Genomic DNA, 20,929 nt, shown 5'->3' on the forward strand with positions numbered 1-20,929 from the left:
ATTTTAGAACTTTCCTCTATTACAAATGTGGTAATGAAAATGGATAAATAAATGTGTTCTCATTGTTGGGACGAGTTCTCCATGTGTTAGTCTTGGGTATTACATTTTGGTAGAGAACGAGAAAGAATGTATATCTTGAATATCTTGAAAGAACTACAGTTGAAGTATTGCCTGAAGATATATGCATAGACAAAATGCAAAGTTTGGGTTCAGCCCGTACCGAACCGGTGCCGATAGGCACCGGTACGGTACAGCATATAGAAACCGGTGCCGACAGGCCCAAATGCATTTTTTCCGCGCGCCCATGCTCAGGGAAGAGCGCCTGCGCGTGGGGCAGCGAACCTCGCGCGTGGGGAAAAGTGCCCACGCGGGCTCCAGTACCGGTGCGGACGCGTGCGGATGCATAGTGATTTTTTTTTAAGCACATCAGAAGCAAATAGCTGTTGTCTTGCCAGAATTTCAAGGAAATGGAATATATATTTCTGTTTATTTTCTATTTATGCTTTTAACATGCCCGAACAAAAAAAGATCATGCCGCCTTACTTTGATTTCATTAAAACATTACAAAGTAATTGAAATGCACCATTAAGAATTTTTTGGAAATGTTAAAAATTAGTTATTTCAACAATTTTTTTGCATATATTTCCTATAACCACAAAATCACAAGTTACAATTTACATTTGGTATCTTTATGGTTTGCTAGCTTGTATTTTCCATTTTTACTTTTCAGTTTCTGGTTCTTTTTAGCAATATTTTAGACTCGAGATTCAGGTCTGACAACCATACATGGCAACCCAAAAAATGAGTTTACTAAAAACTTGTGCAAATATAAACCAGTTGTCTTCTATCAATTTTTAAGATTTCCTAATCCTTTTTGTAAATTTTAAATTTGAGTTGAAACTAAAACTATAATTTTTAAAAATTGAACCCATCGACAGAATTGTAGTAAGATCGTAAACTAAGCTTTTAAACTTTGCATGTAATGAATTGGTTTTCCTTTCTTTTATGGTAAGGAGTTTGTAAATAATTGGCATCTGTCATATATGAAATTAATTCAAGACATCCCTTGCCTTTGTGTCTTAATAACTCCATTTTTTATATGAGTTTGTACTAATTGTCCATGTTGTGATCTTGCTAATTGTGCTTACTGCAAGGAAACTATAGAAAAAGCTTTTGGAGAGAATTCTTAGAATTTTATTATTAGTTTGAGTCCTAGATGTTCCAATTTAATCATCCATTTTGAATACAAAATGTCCTTCGTAGGGCTAATAGAAGAGTACTGTACGATATAAGAGTAGTTATGTATGTTTAAACCCCTTGTCAATAATGGTAGCATGACATGCCTTACTTGAAATCATTCACTTGCCTGGTCTAATTGTTTGACTCGTTGGATGTCAAATGACAGCACTTTTGTCATGTTTTAATATTGATCAACGCCTTAAATCTTTTTTGCAAATATTCGAAGGAAAATGATCATACATAGGCTCAACATAGTTTAACGTTATCAAATATATAATTGCAAGGTCCATATTTTTCCTACTTATTATCTTTTTCTTTTCTTTTTTAATATCTAATTTGATATATCTGGGCTATCTAAATTGCATTCAAAAGCATGATTAGATATTATGCTCGCCAAACTAATGTAAACAACACGATACATGTAATTGAATAGGATATTATATCTTAGACTTTTGTATACAATCAAGATAGAATGACTAATTAACATGGAGGATTTGAAGTATATTGACATTTCCATAATATTAATGATCAACGTTTTCTCAACTATTCATTGTAGCTCCATTGGAAATTTTATTATTTATGATCCTCTATTGGTATGGCTAAGGAAGCAGCCTTAACCATGCCATTAACAAATGGTGACATCCGGCTTTAGCCTTCTTGCTATCATCAGATAATAAATAGAGATTTGGAGAGGTGGGCTCCTGGGTTCAAGGTGCCAGCTGACCATTTTGATAAATCCCACTTGGTATTCACAAGACTAGGAAAAGGTCATATTACAGACGATTACATGAAGTCCCTTGTCAAAACCCTTGAAATATGTGGTGTTAACTGCATTAAGGCTCTGTTTGGGATTGTTGTTGATAGTAGAGGGTTAGCTAGTTGAGCTTTTATCAAAAAACTGTTTGCTATTTGGTAATTACATTTAAAATGCCATAAAACTTATACGACTATTTGGTAACCAAATTAAGAAAGTGCTTTTAGCATGACTAATTGACAATAAAGAATATTGCGTAGTATTATATAGTATAATATAATATATTATTATATATTAAAATGTTATTGCATAAGTATAATAATATGACATGATATGATGTAACATAATATAATATAATAATATATTATTTAATATTAAAATATTATAACATATTAAAATATTATTTTATAGTATAGTACAATATAATATAATAAAATATTATTATAATATAATCTAATATAATATTGTATGGTATTGTACTATAATATAATAAGAAATGATATAAAAAAATTTAATTATATATTATTATATTATTATAATATTATAATACAACATAATACAGTACAGTACAATACAATGTGCTAGCTTGGGTATTTTGGTAACTACGATAATTTTGTTAAACCAAAAATAACTTTTCTATATCGGCCTAGTGGAGCTTTTAGGGAGAAGCTATAAAATGGAGTTTCTCCTAGGTAGACATTTTTTAGATTTTCAGTGAATTAGAAAACACTTCAAATTTTTTTGCCAAATGCTACTAGATGGCTCAAAAGTATTTTTGGAGGGTCAAAAGGCATTTTTTGGCTCTCCAAAAGTGCTCCCAAATTAGGCCGAGTTAATTTGGCCGCAAAATTTGCTCCTTGAATATGGTGGAATATGTCAAGGTTGTCAACAAACTTAACATATGTTGATTTAAAATGTGCTACATCCACTACCTTAATATTGAAAACAGGGGACAGTAGGGGGATATGGGTGGTGTTCTCAGCAGTGGAGTGGGATGAGGGATATGGAGGGTAGGATGCAAGAGTGGTGGTAGAGAAGAATGATAGGGATGGTAGTGCCACTGATGGTTGTCAAGGAGGCAAGCATCGTGACATGAATGGCATTACAGGAGCGAGTGGTAGTCTCCATTCTTGTTTCCTATTTCAAGTCTTGCTATTGGATGCAAAAGAGATAAATAATCTCTTGGATGAACATGTAGGCTTCACTAAAACATTGTGAATGAGATATCTGAGGCCCTAACCTAAGATCCTCTACAATGTGTGTTTTGCACTATACAAAGTTGTATAGCTCTGGATGGCTGTCACATCATCCAATCACAGAGACGGAAGGCTATCAAAAAAAATATTAGTGTATGACATACCCAATGCGTCGTATATGCCACACAATGCCTATCCTATTTGATAGTCATCCATCTTTGTGATTGGATGGCATGGCAGCCATCCAAGATTGTACCACTCAATGTTGTACATCACGCATTGCAGAGGATCTGAACTCGTGAGGCCCCTATCATTCAATATATAATGTATACCTTTGACTTAAGAATCTGATTTTGGTGATCGAAAAAAATATTAATAGCTCTCTTCCGTGCACCAACACCCCTTATGAACAACTGCAACTCCTAGGGTGCATGTGAAGGTCCTCAGGGATACAGATAGACATATGGTACCACTATGGATCCTAGTTGAAGGAGCAGTTGGAATGTCTTCAATGATCCGTATATGTTGTTGTTTCCACATCCATCAAGACTAATTGATGTCATACTAAAATCATAGTCCATAGGCCTTAGCAATATCTTTTAAATATTTAATTTAAGCATGTATTTTTTAATATTTTTAAACTGAATAAAAGGGTTTAGAAAGTTCAAGGTCTTGCTCAAAGCTCGAATTTTGAGTAAGTACCGAATTTGGGCCTGAAAGGCAGGCCCAAATTAAACGGATTAAACGGTTAAGCATTGCCATCTTCTCATCAGGAGGGCTTGTGCGGGTGTGAGGATATATCATGTGGCAACATGGCTTTTTATGGAGAGACAAAGGTCTGTAGAGGTGCTACTGTCATATCAAACTAACTGCAAATATATTTCCTAGTGTCAACTAGGGATTTTCTTTCAATATTCGGGTGATACATAAACACGTGTTAGCTTGCAAAAAATATTGCGTGGGCAATTCACTGGTCCTGTAGTAGATGAGGCATGAGCTCAAGCAGCATAGAAGGGTGCACTTGTTGGCATTAAAGTTCCGAAAAAATATTTGGGTTGTAACTTAGACCTATTAAACTTGGCAGCCAAACCCTACCTAGATCTGTAGAGGTTTGAGTTGAGACCCAAACCGGAATCCCAAACTTTTAGATAAGTAATGGGTCGGGTCAGTAGATGATCCAACCTTATTAGGCATGATTTGATTTATTGGTTTAGAATCATTGATTGGGTTTGAAAAATGATCTATTTGGTTGTTGGTTTATGTCATTGTTTCTTACATGATCTAGGATCAATTTGACATGATCTTATATAATGAAATATTGGATGATCTATCATTGCTTGATTTGATCTAACCCAAAACTCGATACTTACAAACCTATCATTCATAGGTTTGTAAGTTAGGGGCTATAGCTAGCACTTTGTAAGTTGAAGTCATAGTGAAGATTTAAACCAAATCCTAGTCAATGACAATAGTATTAACAATAATGATATTAGTGTAAACAATCTGCACTAAAACTCTCTTTTAGCATTTTCCATATATTAATTTTTGTAACTTTTGGTTGCCCTAAGAAAGATAGAATGAATTATATGGATATTTTAATGAATTTAAATATAATAAATAATGTATAATTCTTGAATATTACATCATACTCGAACTTGATATGGTTTGGATGACTCAAAAGTCAAAAAAAATTCTATAGGCAGCTGCACATGAGCGGCAAATGACAAGGTTCTATATCTAAAACTATGATCAGATAAAAATTTGATTAACTCATGATCATGATTACCTTGTTCCAAATCAAGCTTAGTTACATGACTATTTTATATTAATCATGTCAAAGCCAAGAAGTCCAAGCAGAAATTTGGTCTTAGATATGGGTCGGATTGGATGTTGCTTTGTGGATGGGGTCAAATCTTTGTGTTTTTTAGCCGTCCTTTTCATTAAACAAGTAAACCAACCTACATAACTTGTTTAATATATGGGTCGAAGTAGGTTAAATGGGTTAAGCGGGTTTAAACGAGTTAAATGAGTTTTAAACAGAATAAGTGGAACTCAAGTGAGTTAAACATGTCTTAAAGAGATCAGTCACGTGATTTGATCCAACTATTAAATGGATTAAAATAAGCTAAATGGATTAGAACTTCAAATCACTTATCATTTGTACATTAACTAATGATTCTTGATCATCAAGACTGATCAAATAAAGTGAGGTTCCCTTCCATTTCGGAGTTAGATTGGAGAGGGTCGGTTAGCCAGTCATGGCCATTCACGGAATTGGAACAAAGTCAAAGAAATCAGCTCCATTATGCACGGACAGGATATTGTTTGTTCTGGTGATCCTATGTTCCGAGCGGGAAAGCATGATCGAACGGCCCACATCAATTCTCCCTCCATACAGCCTCAATACCCTCCGTACTATAAATTTTACCCCCATTCCCTCGTCTCCCCTTGTCTTCCCATTTCTGCATCACGTCATGGCATCCGATACCCAACAATACCCAGGAGACGAAGAGCCAAGAAATCGAAAAACGAACCCCTTTCCCCCACTCCAATCTCCTTCCGCGGTACAAACCCTAGCTCCCATCTCCTTCAATCTCCTCTTCTGACACCGTTTCTTGATCTCTCTTCTCCATTCACTTCCAGCTCTGGACTGGCCCAAAGAGCTCCTCGAAGCTTCTTCCCATGGAGATCTCCCCGTTCTCAAGCGTACTCTCCGACCTTTCTAGGGTTTCTTCTTTTGGTCAGGATTCGATCTTTTGATCTCTTTTTTTGTTGTCACCCTCTCCCTATTCTGATGCAGAGGCGGTAGGAATGCTCGATGATGGAAGGGATTCAGTCGCAACCATCAGAGATGTGGAGAACGAGCTTGGCTGCGGAGCTTTCCATTTAGCTGCCATCGATGGGCAAAAGGAAGTGTGCAAGTATTTGGTTGAGGAGATCAAACTCGACATTAACTCTCTGTCCGACAAAGGTTTTCTTCTTCCTCCTTTTCTTCCTTCGTCTTCTTGAGCGGAAAATTTTGTATTATTGATTTGATCTTTTGGTATACGATTGCTTGTTATCATGATGCGAATTCTTGCGTGCTCAAGAACTCGCTTTTCTGAACTTTGCATTTTTTTTTCAATAATCCTCCTTTTTCAGATGAAACTCCAATTTACCTACAACTTTGCATGGAAAGCACGAGACCGCCACCTATCTTTTTCATCATGGCGCCAATCTTGCTATACAGAATAAATCGGGGATAACTCCTCTGCACCATGCCGTGGAAAAAGGTTTTTGAATTTTTCTTCATGGTCTTGGTGAAATACTCGTTATGGAAATTAAAAGGGGTATTTAACTTTGCAGATTTTATTTTCATATGCATCATAGGCTTTCTTTTTTCTATATGCTTACTTAAGTTGATAGATTCTTAGATATAATTCCTTTTGTCGTGTACTTGTGATTTTTTTTTTCCATCCATAGTTTGGTGGACGTTAGCTATAGCAATCACTTAAAATAGTTGTTCGTTGGAAATTTCCATCCATCTCTTGAACTTATTTTTCTGCTATAATCTTGATCACATTCATCACTTAAATTATCAGTGGTCTTACAATGCATAATACTAGTGGCAATGATTCTAATTGTGCAGTTATATAATTATTGATGAACTGTTCAACAAGAAGCTTTATGTTGGGTATTTAGCCCCAGCTTTGTTTTGGCCTGTTGTACTTGTAGTGTTGTCTCAGAAGCAGTAATATTGCATCTTGATTCTCTTTAATTGTGGTCTTCATGTTGACATGATATTTTCTCCTCTTTTCCTTTTAATGATCGTTCAAGTTGCCTAAACTGCAATTATGTCTATTTTCGTTATAGGCTTCACATCTAGGTTTCCAGGAAGTTTATTTAGAAAGAATGATTAGTGGAGTAAAAGATATTGGTCCTTTGAATTTATTTAATTTTGCAGATTTAAAGCTGACACTTGCTTTAAAATCTTGTTCTAAATAAAATGTCTGGTGAAGAGTACAGACAAGTGGTTTGATACAGACGCCAGAACCTGTGGCAGATATTGCTTCTTTGGTAACAACTGTTAATTATAACTTATTGTTTAACATAGCTTGTATAGAGATGGCATGCATACTGAATTTCTTATATAATAGTGCAGGAGATGGACAACTACCTCTTGAAGGTACAAGGAAGTCAAACCTGAATCACATGCACTTAATCTTGGTTCTCATAGATGCAGCAGATCTTTTGGATTGATATAGGATGAAAATTATGTAAATAATGGATGGGGGACGAAGAGATGAAAGAGCAAGGAGATCGGGAATATAAAAGGATAGGAAAAAGAGGAACACCAACACAATCAAGAAGAAAGGTAAAGAAAATTTTACATACAAATTTCAGACATGCATTTACTAACTTGTTAAGTGTATGAATGGTGGATATTCAGTAAATATTTTACAAAAATCTAGCTACTTATGCTTCATTTGCCATTAATAATCTGATCAGATTACTTGTACAACTAAGGTAAATTGGTGAAAGAACAAGCAGGTGGATGAGTTGAATGCACATGCCTCAATTAGTATAAATCTTAGGATCTATACTAGAAATTAATATGATTATCTTAAAATTCAAATTTTATTAAGAATGCAAAGCTGCTTTTTTGGAGTTATGAATGTGGGGACACGTCCATGTACGTGCATACTTGCGACATACAACATACACATGCATGTGCATGTTTTATTTGTGCATATCTACAGCTATATGTTTACATGCATAGGTTTGTATTTGCTATATGTTTACATGCATATGCATGTATTTATTTGATCTTTATCTGAGATTTTTATTCAAATGCTGTCTATTTAGCAGCTGAACGTTAATTTTGCAAAGCACATCAGACTATCATGAGAATTAGCCATGGCCAAAGGTTTGGTATTGTATATACAAAAGATGTTCATTACATGTGTGGGGACTGAAAGATAGGCTCAATTGCAAAAAAAAACAAACAAAGTTGGCCACGGGGGGTTGATATTTTAAGAAAGCAAGCCCAACAGCCTCATGCTTGGAACCAGCTGGAAAAAACTAAAGATTTAACATTAGATGGTTAAGCAGTTTTTTGATATAAAATTTTTCTTGAGAATGTCACAACAGTTCATGAAGCATTGAAGTTTGTAGCTTGGCAGTTAATATAATATTATATTTACATTCTAAGGGCTACCTATAGTTCTACATGTTGAATAATATATCATAAATAATATTTGACTTGTGAAAATATATTCTTCTAGATTTAGAATGCTGAAAGCCTGAAACATTAAGAAAAATGGATAATGAAGGGAAGAAAAGCTTTTTCTACCAAACAGCCAAGATTGCTTTATTGATAGAATTATACATCAGGCCAGATTGGGTCCACGATGCAATGGCTAACCTGTTAACCTACCATGACACACTTATATCAAATCTAGCATACTTAGTCTGATACTTACCCAATTAATCTATTGACCAATGTCAACCCACTAATTTAACATGTATTGAATCTGTCGCTATACATGATATTCCATATATGCAACTTTTTGTATATAGTAGTTAGTGTCCACACACAGTTAAGCATGTTGGTGTAGAATCACATTCAAGTTTGGGTCATAACTACCTAACCTACTCATTAAATGGGTCGATTCACATCAAGCAGGTCCAGTCTATAAACTTGAAAACTGCCCATTTGCTGAACTGGTTAGCTGGTCCAATTTGTTTATGACCCAAACCTGCTGTTGCCATATCGAAACGTGCTAATGTGATCCCATGTTGGCCAATCGGTTGAAGGGTTGCAACCCTTATAAACATTTCTGAAACTAAATTCTACTATTTACTTGCAAAACTTCAAATAACTAACAACAACATGTTAGTCAACCGACATTATCTTCCTAAGTGCCTTGAAATATCTATTTGCATGTGGGGGTTGATTTTGTTATACCATATGAATCGACTGTTTAACTTTCTAAATTACTTTGGTCATGCAGGTCCACTTATATTTTATCTCTGTTCTCTTATTCCAAGTAAAGTGCATCTTGATCTTTTCAGTGAGGCTTTGTCAAAACATACATTTCTGCCTAGTTGCCGCAATTAAGCTCGAAGAAAGTCGAATCTCAATTGTATTAGCACCTAAAATCTTCTAGAATGAGTAATCTCAACTTAAGCACAACTTTCTTTCTGCTTTCTAAGGAATGGCTTTCTAGGAACTTATATTTTGCCCAATAAAAGTAAATAATAGACATATTTGTATAGTGGATTCTTATGTTTCTGCATATCATTGTGGAGGTCATTTTGTTAGTACCAACTACATCAAGCACGATGCACTTCGTAATGCATAAAGTGACAGCTGAAACTATTAAAAATCTTTTCTCAACATGAGTTTTACTTATGTGAGTTCAGTCATGTTTGTTGATCACATAATTCAATCATGCCATAATATTTACATTGTCTATTACAAATTTGAAACTTTCAGAAAAAAAATATATAATATACTTCGTATATACTCCAAACTTCATTATTTGAGTGAAAATATACTTACGCTATACTTGCTGCATAGGATTATGCCTTGGCGTTAGGTAATATTAAGGCGTTTCTCCCTTTGATTTTTTTGTTCTTGTATCTTCTTAGCATACTGTGACTTTTTATGCTTGCTTATTTCAAGACAAATACATGTGGGCCTGGAACACTCTTGTGGAATGAATCCTCTGCATGTGGCTGCTGGTTGTGGACAAGAATCTAGTACAAAAATTTTGTTGAATCACAAAGCAGATGTAATGTTTTATGTTTCATTATCATCAATATGTCTTTGATGTTCGTTTCCATGGTCAAAATTCTTTTGCTTATTATGTGGACTTTATCACTACCTCTAGTTTGAATCATCTAAATTTATATGCTTATAAGCAGCATATTTCTCATATGACTCAGGGAGACATCAGTGTCTGTAGATGTATGGAATGAATGGGGGATACATCATTTTTTTTTAACTGAGGATCTTAAGACTTCAATCAATGCTCATGATAGAACAAGCGTGTAATTGGATTGATCTATATTGTGTATTGTATCATGAATATGTGTTTGTATGTCCACATATATATGACTGTATAAATAGATAAAAAATGGAGAACTCAAGCAAACTAGATGAAATAACTTGCCAAAATTTTCCTACTCTGCCACCAGTTTTCACAAATTGTTTGTCACCACATCTTACTTCTCCATCATTGTCTCTTTCCTTGAAAATGCAATTTAATGCTTTAAACCTTCATCCTTCTCCATGCTGGGAAATAGTCTTCTTCACAACTGAGGTAGCTTTCAATTTTCACACGTACTCCAAGTCCTAAAGTAGGGTTAAAGCTATAGTCTGAGAAGGTCAATTAAGCGCATTGAAATTGAGGTGGATGAAGGCAAATGAATTGTAGTTTAGAGTTGGCAACAGAAGGAAGTTGGCTTTCCAAAATAGCATTTTTGGTGCTAGTATTCTTTTTGGGGTCAGTGTTCTCCTGTAATTGATGGCAGTGTTGTTGTCTTGAGATTGAATATGAAAATCAAGTTGTATCCAAGTGCTTACAAGTTATAATATTTGGAACCTAGAGATGAAACATGAAGGTCTGTGGCAAATTTATAGTTTGTGGGTCATTTGCAGAAAAGTGTGGTCCTTCATAGCAGGTCAACATGGATGAACGCATACAACATCTGAGGTTGGGGGCAAGTTTCATACTTTTTTGTCTGTTAAAGCTCAAGAGAACAGGAAGGTTGACATACAAGATGATTGAACATATTTGGAACAATTTTTGGGTCTGATTCAGCAAACAACTATGTTGGCTATGACTTTAACATGGATTTCTTAATTTGGCCCAATGGAATTAACTTAAATTCATGTTTTGATTGGATATATCTCCTACCCTTTTATGGAATCCAATACAAGTTTAGTGGGATAGGTTTATTCATTCAATCGGTGGCAGATGATTTTAATAATTCAACTCAAGGTTTTTGATTTCTTTTCTTTTTTTCCCTCTTTTCTTTCTTCTTTTCAGCTCAACATAATGAGAATGACAAATTCATGAAGGTACAACTGATATTCTTGTATTTTTTTAAATTAAATGAAGTATCAGACCTTTCACTAAAATTCTTAGATGAGCCATCACAAGCCTCCTCAATTTATTCTTCTTCATTTACCTAATTCATTATTCTACTCTTTTTATAGATCTTTGCAGTGATGATATCAAACTTGCCTAAACAGAAAGAAGTTCTGGTAAGCTTTTTGGATCAGATATGGTATTTTTTTGTCCTATGAGATAATTTCTCTTTGGGACTTACTTCTGTTACCCTCTTGCCTGTTTTTGTTATTACATATGTAATTAGTTATTACATATGTAATTAGTTATATGGAAGGACACGATATATGCAGCATGGTGTAGTTCTTGTACCTTACACATTATTCTACAACACAAGATCTTTGTTATATTTTAGTTTTGTTGGAGGTATTAGTCAATTTTTTTTTTTACTTCAACTTGCTTCTATATTTCCATCCCAAGAAGTTTTTGTCCAATGGCTTTACACCATTGACGATGTCTGTTCTTGCTGGCTCACTGCAATGCATGGAGGAGCTGATCGAGTTAAACAAGTTGGTTGGCCATATGTGCTTTAATATCTCATAGTGAGCACATTTCTGGTTTTTGACTGAGGTATAATTAAAAAATCATCTACCATTGATCGGGATCATTGTTTGTTTCTATGAAATTTCTTGCTGACGCTGGATTGCAGGCTTCATGGATTTTGACAGATGATATATCCAGCAAATTTTGTTTAGACAAATCTGGATGACATTCAGTAATCACTCACCAGTTCCAGAATTTGCAAATTAATTCCTTTTGCTACGTCTACTTTTGCGTGTACTATCTCATCTTCATTTCTTCTGATTGATATTTAAGGCCTAGAAAGAAAATGTCCACCATGTAGCAGAATGGAAGTTCTTTGCTGATCCATTGTGCTTTGATATTACCTATCTAAACAGCATGAAGATGATTATTTGAAAGTAAGCCTGGATCTTTCATCATCTAAATGACCATAATGTTCACTTAATTAGGAGTGACCACAAAGAACTTCAGGAAATGAAGGAATTCATAAGATGATCTGCTATTCTTAAGATTTTCATTGAAAAAAAATTGGAGAATTTTACACCTTTGGCCTGGCAGCAGCCTGCTTTCTAATCAGGTGTCTCAGAGAAGCCCTATAAAAGAATCGTCAATGAAATATCTTTGCTCATGAAATTTCTCAAACAAATTATAAAATGTAGATGGACTACAAAAAAACAAAATTTATCAGAGAGAGCAAAGAGACCTCAAACTTCTGAGATGCGAAGAATTCTTCTAAACAATATATTATGTATTTCTGTTCATGTATGCGGGCGCTGATGTGAATGGTAATATTTCCATTGGAGTAACTCCCTTAGGATTGGCAGCTCATGGTGGCTTGACTGAGATTATTAAATGCTTACTGAAAGCTGGGGCTGATGCAAATATACTTAATAAAGTAAGTGCTCATATCTTTGCCTTGTTTATTTTTTTGGCTGTATTTGGCTCTCTAAAATTCTCATATCAGTTTAGCAGAAGCCACAGAAAGCATACGTGATGATGAACTTCATATTGACAGCAACGTTAATACTAGTATGCCACACTGCTATTGCGTAGCTTTGATGTTATGCTTTCTCTTTGATTGATCCTCAAAATGTCCATTCTATGAACTTTACAGTGCACGTGGGAACTCTCTTTATATTGTCATCTCACGAACTCAGAGGGTTTACACAACTAATAGATGTCATGTACAACATACCATGAGGTCAAGGTACACAGAACCGACCAAACCGATGTACCGGTACTGGTGCAGTACCAGTTCTGGCCAACCGAGAAAAAGAAATATTCCGCGACATGCGTGCGTGGATTTGTTTTACACAGAGCGTTTTTAAATTCCACTCTGTGGCATTAAATAACCGCGCGTCTACGACATACGCGCGCGCGGATGCGTTTTAGTCACAAAGTGTCTTTAAATATCACTATGTGGCATTAAATGCCCACACGGGGCTGCGTGGGTTCGTGCCCACACGTGGTGCTGCATGGGCTAGCTGCCCTATACGGAGAATCGCACGCGAGCGCTTGGAACCGCGTGCGGGCGTGGTTTCCTGCACAAGGAATCACGTGCGAGCGCGAGCGTTTCTTGCTCGTTGGTGCGCTGCCCCGCGCGTGGACTCCTTTTTTTTTCTTTTCCTTTTTTCTTTCCTTCTTCTTCCTCCTTTCCAAACTCTCTTCCTCTTCTTTCTTGATACATGATGCCTTTCATTGCTGCTCCATTGGAAATTTTATTATTTATGATCCTCTATTGGTATGGCTAAACAAGCAGCTTTAGCTATGCCGAACACTTCATGGTTGCCCATGGCAGCCCCCAGTAGCAACAAAACAACTGGAGGGGTCTGGGGCCGTCAGGCTGGGCGGTCGTCGGGTTGGACCGCCCCCCCCTGTGGTTCGAGCTAGCTCAGGGGGCTGAGCAAAGATCGGAGACGCCCCCCCCCACCGAATCTTCGAGGTGGAACTGGCGGCGCTTGAATCCTGCTTCTCACGGGTGGCAATGGTGTCGATGTAGTGATTGGAGTGGGCGAGGTCGGAATGGGAGGAGAAGGCGGTGATCGCAAGGAGTCTGAGGAGGCATCTGCCGCCGGAACTGGTGGCTCAGGAGATCAGAGGCAGGCCAAACTCTAGCACCCGGTGGATGTCGTCCCAATGGTGGAGGGCCTCATGATGATCCGGTTTGGGATCGGAGAGGAGCGTGCGACGGTGCTGGTGACCGGCCCATGGGTGGTGGCGGGCCAGCTTGTAACGATGGAGTGGGAGGCTGATGTCACCCTGGGAACCCAGATTGTGAGCCAGATAGTGGTCTGGGCTAGGCTACCAGGTCTCCCCTGAAAATTTGGGATAGCGCCTCCATCTTCGAGATCGTGGCGGTGGCGGGGCGGCCGGTGGAGCTTGACAGCTTCTCCAATGAGTGGGTGGCAGATTGGGTACGCCCGGGTGCGAGTGGAGTTCGAAGCCGGTAAGCCCTCGTTACTTAGTTCTTTTGTCCAGGAAAGCTTGAAGAGATTTTGGCAGGCCTTCAATGAAGACCTGCCAAGTCTCTGCTTCCTCTGCACCCACATCGGGCATGCGTAAGCGAATGCCGGCTCCATGGGTTGGAGAAGAAATTGGATCCGACAGCTGCCGGCGAGTCAGGTGGAGTTTCGGAGTGGGCGACAAGTGGATCAATAGGGCAGGGGCCAACGGTTTTTGTCCCATGGATGGAAACAACTCGAGCTCGGGTGCAACGGGGCGGCGACGCTAGGGTTGGCACGCGGATGAAGATGACTGAGATCGCTACCAAGTTGGCCCGGGGCCAGTCTCCACTGACTCGGTGCTGAGTCCGGCCAAGGAGTGGTCGTCGGCGCCCGAGTCTTTGCCGAACTTCGAGGGCTGGCAGAAGCCTAAGAAGTTAGCCTGCGACTTAGCCTGAGTTGACTTCGGGTCGCACTCGGCCGAACGGTGACCGAGCCCAAACTCGGGGGCTAGGCCTAGGCCCGAACCTCATTCCGAGCTGCGGTCGCGGGCCTGAATGCCCCAATGGGCCAACTTGAGGAGCAGGGTGGCGCAGGCTAGGCCTAAGCCCATGGCGGCAAGGAGGGCCCAGTTCCGGCGGGCTTGAGAAGTGGGCTTGGCTCAGTGAAACGGGTTTCACTAGGCCAGGAGCCCAACGAGGAGATGCGGGGCCAACTGGCCAGGTGACCACGGGTCGGCCCAGGCACTTGCGAAGCCCTTCGACCCTGCGACCGCTGTGCCACAGGTCTTTCCAAGCAGATGGTCGGGCGGGCGGCGGTGGAGGAGGTGGCGCCGACAGGCAGAGGGCCTCAATAGACCCCGGCACACGACGAGGAGCGCCGGCACGCGACGGGGCAACCATGCAAGGGCTACCGCCGCGGGTGGCAGCTGACCAAGGAGGGGAACCGGACGGGAGGGAGATGAGCAGGCACCAGTCGTGCCCAGAGGAGGTTGGATCCAACCCAAGCCGGACACAAGAGACCTGGGCATGCGAGCATAGGTCCATGTTAGAAGAAAGCTTTAGAAGCCAACGTGGCTGATGCATATTTGTAATCTGGGTATAAATTTGTAATTTGACTATTATTAATTAATAAGATTGGGCAATTTATTATTCATTAATATTTGTATATGTCCATGAATCATCCAAGAAATTAATAAGATGATGACACATATTCTAAAGGAGTTGAGAATTTGAGGCATGTGTCATTAGGGATTAATTTCTAAATGCTTTTGATCGATGGATCCATTACGAGGAACATTGATCGATCCATTGAGATTAGTGCACATATCACTTAGTCAGATGGATGAGTCTCGAGTCCACAGTGTAGGAACACTGGAGTGATTGTACAAGTACTTATTAGAGAATAAGTGTACTGAGCGTGATCAAAAAAAGTAGTCACATAGATGTCTATCTACTTGTTAGTTACCACTTATACTGTAGTTATATGACTGGTCCTTTGACCTACGATGCTTCAGCCATTCACTATGAGGTTGCTGTAGTTTGACGAGCATGTAAACTTGGGCCCTAGCCATTTGGGTCTTTGTGGTGTGGATTGGCTGCAATAGGTTCATTTTGGAATGGGGTTGCATCTAGATGGGATCTATCGACCTTGATAGATTAGGAGTGATCCTATGTAATTTATGAGACTAAGTTCGATAAATTTCTGGCCAGGTATTTTGAAGAGTTTTCTATATCTCGAACTGAAAGTCGAATAAATTTGACATATGACGGACGATGTGGTTTAACAAGTTATCCATAATCTCCATCCTGTCAGAATCTATGATAGATGAACTGTATCATACGCTAACTGCACCTAGAGCTTCAGACATTTCATTCTGCTAGGTTGCCACCACATACTGCTAGGTGTCACTAGTGAATTGTGAGACTCGAATGCATTCACTTGGTGATTAGTGAATCCTAAGAGTAGAATTGAAATTGTTTCAGTCCATTGAAAAGAGTTTCAGTGATATTGAGATAGGGATCTCATTATGTCTCACTACCAAACAGAATGGAACCTACGGGGTCACACACACATAGAGAATTTGATTAGTCAAATCATTATAATTGTGATTTAGAATCACAATTGGTGTCAATTATCAATATGATTGATGATTGAATTAACCCACTAAGTGTTTGTTAGTTAATGGAAGAAGAATTAAGTGGAATTAATTGCAATTGGATTGCAATTGGGCTGATTTGATGAGCCAAATCAAATTGGGTTCGACCCAAATTGAGTTTGGGTCATGATTGGGTCAACCTTGATTAGATCAGGGTATATGCCATAAGTCGTGTTCACACTATGCGAATTTTAAAGGCCACATGGCATCGTAGGATGAAAATGCATGAAGTCGTGTTCACACTATGCGGACTCTAAAGCCCACATGGCATCGTATGATGCATGGCGCCCCATCTAATTCTCCTAATATGATTAGGAGTTAGTCTAATTAAGAGACAAGTCCTAATTTGATTAGGACTCAACCATGGCGCCATGAAAAAGGTCCAAGCCCAATGTTATTAGGCTCAAATCTCTAGATCCAAGGATATATGTCATGCATTGATTTGAGGTGCCACCTAAGTGGATTCTAATCCACTTGATCATGCACCATGGATATTTGGCATTAATCCAAGGGTGGGCGGCAAAGGTAAAGTTTATCTCTGGTCATGATAAACCCTAAGCTACCTATTATAAATAAGGGGCATTGGACGTGTGTGAAGGCATTGGAAGCCTCTTCTTCTCCACGCCTCCTCCCTCTCGCTCTCCCTCTCCTTCTCTTCTCCCACGGCAACAAGGAGGAAGTATTCTTCCTCTTCCAAGGTGGTATTGAAGCGTGAGAAGAGAAATGAGAAGAGCCAACACGCCAAGAAAATAAGGGGTTCTTTCCTTCCCACGCCCAAGCTTCTTCCTCCTTCTTCACGGCAACAAGAGGGCTTCTTCTTCCTCTTCTTCCATAGAAGCAAGGCAAGGAAGATGCAAAGATCTACAAGTGGTTGCATGCTGAAAATTAAATAAAAAAACTTTTTCAAAACCCGTGGCTATACCATCACTTAATTAAGTGTAAGTTTATGAAAATTCAGATCATTGCATTATTCTTAATTATATATTAATTACAAAGTTTCAGTTTTTAAAACTTATTTTTAGATCTGAGATTTGCAATTAATCATGTTTAATTTAGATTTAATTCATATTTAAATCTTAGACGATTATGTTCGCATATCACATAGACAAACTAATATGAATTAACTTAAACAACATACATCATATGCATTTGTTTTCAGATTTGATTTGTTATACAAAATCAGAAAATAAATGAATCATAAATTTCATTTAGATCTAATCTATACAAGTTTATGATTTCAGATTTATTCATGTTCTCTATATCAAATATACTAACATGAATATACATCACATGCATCCAATTTTTCAGATCTAATTAATCATGCATAAACAACAACTAAATCATTCATAAAACTACTTTAGATCTAATTTAAACATATTCGTGAAAATGCAGCGAAAAGATCGAATTAAACATTTTAATTCTAGCATGCAAAAGAGATCATATCTCAAATATAAGGACCGTTTAAACAATTATGCAAAAACAACCATGATGATTAACATAAGTTTTGAAAGGAACAACCCTAGTTAAGTTCTAAACTTAACTAAGTTAGATTCAACTAATCTCTGAATGTGTCAATCAATCTCCGAATGCCCATTAAATAAGATCTGGAGATTACTCCGTGAGGAGCCCCAATAGAGGTATGAACCTTGGAGAATTGCACCCTATCAAATATTAGCACACAATTATCTCTAGATTCATACCTTTATGAAAACAGAGACAAATGGATCTGATGCTCGAGCTTCGCAGCCACACAATCGTCTGGCCTCTACAGATGATGCACGCGAAGCTCCGGATTGATCTTGTTTCTGCGGGAGTGCTAGCTAGCGCAGAACACTGTTTTGGCTGAAGATCTTTCTTGTTCTTGAAGTCACCAACACTTGATGCTTCAGGAAGGAAGAAGATGGAGGATTTGGAGAAGAGGAAGAAAACTTCACCGCCTCTGAAATCAGCAAGGGATGCACCACCCAAGAACACTTCTCAAGGGACCCTAAAACCTTAGGACGAAAATGGAATGCAAATACATCTTGTTTTTGTGTGTGTGACACCCCTAAGAAGACACCTTCTTATTGTTGCCCCATTCCACATTCTCCTCCACTTCCCACGCCTACAATTAGATTAGTTAGAGAACCATTGGGAGGTGGGTGGAGTTTGAATTCAAAATTCAAACTCAAAGGGAAGTGGGCGAGTGGGGTGCATGACATGTGTCATGGCGCCATGAAGTGAAAAGATTTGATCTTACCAAAACTTTTCATGATCTCATCCCTTCATGTCGCCCCATCAGATGAAGCTTCTTGATATTTGCCACATGTCCCATGCGCCATTAGTTTGAATTTAAATCTTAATCTCATTAAGATTAGTTCAATCATGGCGCCATGCTTGAGACAGTGATATGTGGACTTTGAGGTTCGAACGATTCGTATCAAACCCAATCCAATTGTGTTAAGTCCCATCAATAAGGCAAGCTCAATCTCCTTGGGTTGAACCTAATCCAATTAGGTCAAACCCTGTTTAAGCACAATCCTCTAGGGTTGAACTTAATCCGATTAGGTCAAACCCTGATGAAGCCCAAATTGAATCCAATTCAATTTGGCTCATTCCGATTCCAATTACTTAATCAAATTGAGTTCATTAGCAATCTAATTGCTAATAAATCTTCAAATAATTACTTTAATTATTTTATAGCAACATTTTACTTTGGATAATTTGTCAATCGAATTAATCAAATTGTCCTTGGATGGTTCTTAATCGTCCATCAGCCTTTATGATCAACCTTGAAAACTTCTATGCGTGTGACCCCATAAGTTCCAACCTAAGCCGGTAGCACAGGAATAACTTCCTATACTAATCGATGTGACCATATAGCAATGGTACCCGACGTCCGGATAGGCCGAATATATGCGAAGCAATATTTTGGAACCCTGGACTATGGTTACCGTATAATTCATCCTTATGACTTCTAATGCCAGGATGACATCAGAGTTCTGTCAACTCTATAATAGTACATTCACTCTGTGATTCAACTTTAGAAATCCTATGACTCCTAACAAGGGTTATCCTGGCCAAGGTTATGCTAAGTTGAATGCAAGGGTATTATCTCCTATCACTAGAAGGGGTCAATTCCATCTTGACTCACACACCGACTTCGCAAGTACTTGACTGCATTTAGTAACCTTTCATCCCTGAATTAGAAATTCAGCTAGTCCGATGCTAAAGTATAGTGAGTTGTTTGCTAATCAGGTCTGAGGGACATATATACCCATATCCACTCGAAACATCTCTCGACAGCAGAGCATTCCGGAATGGTCATATTTAGTAAAGTGTACTCCGATACTTCATCTGTGTGATATATCAGTGTCTCTACACTTTTTGGTTAAGAGGATAACCAACGTATATGGCATACAACGACCTAGTCTTGATAATGCTGTCGTCTTAGTAACAGCACATCATTTGGTTGTAAACTATTTTAAGGACTCGTAGATAAATCCTCCTTTATCATAAAAGAGTCTTAAGGACTTCATCACATAACAAGAATTCATTTGAAAATGTATAAATAAAATGATGAATAATACCAAATAACATTTTATTAATTAATCAATTGATATACAAATTCAATCATCAACAGGCTAATGATTGACTTTTAGGATATAATTGTTAGAAGTATGCCCTAGAAGCCAATTTGGCTGACACATTATTTTGTTCTGGGACATAATTTTATACTTGACCTAATAATGAATTTATTAGGATGAGCTTTCTTTTCATTCATGTTCTTATGTGTCCATGAATCGTCCAAGGAATTAATAAGATTATGACGCATATTCTTAAAAGTTGAGAATTTGAGGCATGTGTCATTGGTGATTAATTTCTGAATTGCTCCTGATCGATGGATGCATCACGAGGGACGGTGATCGATCCGCTGAGATTAGTGCACAGATCACTTAGTCAGATGGATGAGTCTTGAGTCTATAGTGTGGGGACACTGAAGTAATTGTGCAAGTGCTTGTTAGAGAACAAGGGTACTGAGCGTGACCAAAGCAAGTAGTCACTTGGATGTCTATCTACTCGTCAGTGACTTACTTAATGCTGCAGTTGTATGAGTGGTCGTTTGACCTGCGATGCTTCGGTTATTCATAGTGAGGTTGCTATAGTTTGACGAGCACATAAACATGGGCCCTATCCATTTGGATCCTTGTGGTGCAGATTGACTGTAGTAGGTTCATTGTAGAAGTAGGGGTGCATCTAGATGGAATCTATCGACCTTAATAGATTAGGAGAGATCTTATGTGATTTATGAGACTGAGTTCGTAAATTCTTGGCCAAGATAGTTTTTGGAAAAAGAGTTTTTCAATCTCGAACTAGAGTCGAATAAATTTTACATATGACAGATGATGGGGTTTGATGGATTATCCATGATCTCCATCCTGTCGGGATCCACGATAGAGGGACTGTATCATACGCTAACTGCACCTAGAGGTTTATCTATTCCATTCTGCTGGGTTGCCACT

The 20,929-nt window shown here is 38.2% G+C and overlaps 1 long non-coding RNA gene across 4 annotated transcripts; it reads left to right on the forward strand.

Annotated features, from left to right (window-relative positions):
• Window positions 1–4,216: 4,216 nt before the first annotated feature.
• Window positions 4,217–13,152, forward strand: LOC113463501. Of its 4 annotated transcripts, none has more exons than XR_003387833.2 (5): window positions 4,217–6,160; window positions 6,331–7,245; window positions 7,331–7,543; window positions 9,857–11,257; window positions 11,396–13,152. It is a non-coding gene; the product is annotated as an uncharacterized LOC113463501 (long non-coding RNA). The 4 variants fall into 4 exon arrangements; XR_003387835.2 differs by having other exon boundaries at window positions 11,226–11,257; XR_003387834.2 differs by having other exon boundaries at window positions 7,326–7,543; window positions 9,857–13,152.
• The last annotated feature ends 7,777 nt before the right edge of the window (window positions 13,153–20,929 follow it).

The sequence above is a fragment of the Phoenix dactylifera genome, unplaced genomic scaffold, assembly GCF_009389715.1.
Source record: "Phoenix dactylifera cultivar Barhee BC4 unplaced genomic scaffold, palm_55x_up_171113_PBpolish2nd_filt_p 000263F, whole genome shotgun sequence".
Classification (NCBI taxonomy): domain Eukaryota; kingdom Viridiplantae; phylum Streptophyta; class Magnoliopsida; order Arecales; family Arecaceae; genus Phoenix; species Phoenix dactylifera.